This window comes from Ailuropoda melanoleuca, chromosome 3 (assembly GCF_002007445.2).
Source record: "Ailuropoda melanoleuca isolate Jingjing chromosome 3, ASM200744v2, whole genome shotgun sequence".
Lineage (NCBI taxonomy): Eukaryota > Metazoa > Chordata > Mammalia > Carnivora > Ursidae > Ailuropoda > Ailuropoda melanoleuca.
In genome coordinates this window covers 27,767,533-27,770,881 of record NC_048220.1, presented here as the reverse complement: position 1 = coordinate 27,770,881, position 3,349 = coordinate 27,767,533, and the positions used below count along the sequence as shown (strand labels likewise).

The 3,349-nt window shown below is 51.7% G+C and overlaps 1 protein-coding gene across 1 annotated transcript in view; it reads right to left on the bottom strand.

Annotated features, from left to right (window-relative positions):
- CXXC5 (CXXC finger protein 5) overlaps positions 1–352 on the bottom strand; it is a 34,557-nt gene extending 34,205 nt beyond the window's left edge. Inside the window, exon 1 of the mRNA XM_011220290.3 lies at positions 315–352. The gene's annotated coding sequence lies outside the window, so the exon portion shown is untranslated. The remainder of the gene's footprint in view (positions 1–314) is intronic.
- Positions 353–3,349: the final 2,997 nt, after the last annotated feature.

Here is a 3,349-nt window from a genome sequence, read left to right as displayed (position 1 = left end):
TTTTTTTTTTTTTTTTTTTTTTTTTTTTTTTTTTTTTTTTTTTTTTTTTTTTTTTTTTTTTTTTTTTTTTTTTTCACCTCAGCTCCTCCCTCCTCCCTCCGCCTCCCTCCCATCGCAGCTCTGGCCACTTGGACGCCGCAGGCTCTGAGGCCGGAGCCGCAGCCACTGCGCCTCGAGCTCCCCGCGCTCTGACGAGGTCGGCCCAGGCTCAGCTCCCCTAGCGCGCCCCGTCTTCATCTCTTTTCTCCGCAACTTTACAAAAAATAAGAGGACCTTCCCTATTTTGTGAGGGATGCACGGGCTTGGCAACCTACCTTACGGGGGAAACCCGCCGTCCCTCTGGCCCCTCTCTTCGGCGGGCCGGAAGCGACAGGGACCAGTAGGGAGGGTTTGGCCGCGCCCCTCAGCTCAGGTGCGCGAAGGGCCTGGAACTCCTAGCCCAGGGCACTTGGAGCGACACTGGGTTCAAAGACCCCACCCTTCCCATAGCGCTTTCCTGGACTCAGTGGGCTCTAGTTCCCCGGGAGACAAGGGGTGGAGATTCCTGTCCCCATTTTACAGATGAGAAAACCGATCTGAGAAAGGACAGTTTGTCTCCTACACCAGCACCAGCCCCAGCCCTGATTCTTGGGGCTAAGGTAACTACCTTGTGGCTCCCTGAGACCTGGCCTACAAACTCGGAGCCTGAAACAGTGCCTGGCACAAAGCAGTACTCAATAGAAACTGGTTGAAAGAGAACAAAAGCCCAGTGGGTACAGATTTGTGCCGGAATATCCTTGCCCTCACTCCGTGCTCCCTCCATCTGCCCAGCTTGGGCTAATCCTCAAGCTGCAGATGTCTTCTCTTCACCTCAGGGACTCTGGAGAGCAAGTCCCGGGCTCATATAATCCCAAACTGCAGATAATCCCAAAGTGGGAAGTTTCTCTGAATCTGTGGAATTTGTAGGGTGGGTTTATGTTTCCTCCAGGCAGAAAAAAAAAAAGACCAGAGACCCTAATGGGGGAGGGGCAGGGCCGTTGGGGAAGTCTGCCTAGGGTTAAATGTACAGCCCCAAATCCACTGCGGCCCAGATAACAGGGAGTTAACTGCCTCTACCCGGTGCCTCCAGCCACAGGCACAGCCTTGGTGGGAGAACCGAAACCAGCTCCCACCTCACTGCTTCCTCTCCTCCTCTATGTGGCCAGCCTGTCGCCAAGGCTGAAGAGGGCCTTGGGGCCTGGGTCTTCCGGGAGCAGCCACTGGTGCCCATTCTCCAAGCATTCTAAATTTGGCCTTGGGACCTTGATCCAGCCAGGCATAGGGAAGTTAGGGAGGTGTCAAAGGGCAGAGTTCATCTGAAATGTGTTGTTTCTCTACCCATCCTGGCCTCCCAAGCCACAGGCAGTGACCCCTCTCCAGGCATCACGGACACTACTCCCTTCCACAAATGCTGAGAAGCGTCCTCCCTTAACAAAATGCCAAGAATGGCTCCAAAGGGTAGTGATTAACCCTTCCTCTCTTTTTTTTTTTTTTAAGATTTTATTTATTTATTTGACAGAGATAGAGACAGCCAGCTAGAGAGGGAACAGAGCAGGGGAGAGGGAGAGGAAGAAGCAGGCTCCCAGCCTGAGCCGAAGGCAGACGCTTAACGACTGCGCTACCCAGGCGCCCCTAACCCTTCCTCTCTTGTCCTCTCCACTCCTCTCCCCTCTTCTCTCCAACACCCTTCCTCAAAGCCACCCCAAACATACCATGTGACTAAAAGCAAGGTACTTGCTATGGGAACCCAGTTTTAAGACAACTGAACACCTCCAGATTATCACCCCTGAACTGCTTAAAGATAGATATTCTGGGCCCCACCCTGAGTGTCAGGTACTGTATTGGGCACGGGCCATATAAAGATAAAGGAGGCAGGGTCCCAGGTCTAGATGCTCCAGGATCTGCAAGTACTTAGCCCTCCTCTACCTAACTTTCTGGAAAAGCTGAGCACTGCCTGTGAGGGGAGACCTATTCCCCAGGAGTTAGCAGCAGGTATCAGAGGAGTAGAAGCAAAGAAATGAAACTCAATCCTGCAGGGCTCTTACAGTCCTTACAGAATCAGGTTCTGCACAGCCCAAAAAAGCTTCATGCTGGGATTCATGGGGGAGAGTGGGTAGTAGCTCCACCTAAGGGAATTACTATTAATTATCCACTTTTTTTTTTTTTAAAGACCTCTGCAACTACACCCCCACCCCGACCTCCCAAGTCAGGAGGGCAAAGGCCAAGGGGCTGCAGGCCACAATGAAGATGAGCCAAATGATCCCAATGGTGACTTTCTCAGGCAAGGGGTATTGGCATATGCCAGGCCCAGTTTAGAGGTTGGATCTTAGAGCCTTCCTCTTCTCCTAGAAATTAAGAACTGCAGGGAGACTCAGACCCTCACCAATTCAACCCAGGTAGGAACCAGAAAGGAGAGGGGCAGAATTGTCCATATGGAGAATACAACATGAATAGGAAACATCACAAGCCATCCACATAGAACTCTCCCCATAACAAATGAGACAAGTGAGGGTACCCAGGAAGGACTGCTGGGAGGTCTCTAGCCTTGGGGGAGATCATCTGCACCCCAGACCCTTTCCACAAGAACTGAAGCCACCCTGGTTCACTATTCTCTTCTCTCCCGTTGCCTCCAAAGAGGAATATTTAGGTTTCACAGTGTTACTCAACCAATCAGCTTAGCTTCAGCTATCCAATTTCTTAAGTCTCCAGCACCTTGAGGGGAGATAGGAGCCCTGAACCCACCTTCCCTATCAGTCCAGGACCCTGGGAACTGCTCCCCTGAATCTTGGTTATAATGCCTCTACCTGGTGTGTATGAAGCCCTACCCTGAGCAGGGCATCAGGCTACACAGCTTAGGTACCTTATTAGCTCATTTAATCCTTGCATCAGTGTCAGCAGTAGTATCCTCCCCACTTGTCAGATGAGGAAACTAGCATGAAACTGGCACCAGAGTTGTTCTGACCCCTGAGGAGATTTGCCTTCCTAGTGAAGCTTCTGGCATTCAAATTCGTCCTGGGATTCCCCTATGTCCCTTCCTGTAGTGAATCCTCAGAACCCAGAAGGCTCCGCCCAAGCCCCTTCCCCAGCAGGGCCTGACTTCCCTTATCAGCCCGACTCCTGCCTGCAAACCCTGGGCTCCACTGACCAACACCACCCAACACTGGTGGTTCCCCTCAGACCCCTCAAAACTCTTGTTCAACTTTCCATGGCTGCATGTACTGTTCCCTCCGGCCCGAGGGTCTTAATCAAGCTTATCTCAGGAACTCCTCACTGAAGACCAAGAGCATGTGTTACCTCCCACTTCTTTCACTTCCACTCCCAGCCTCAGTTT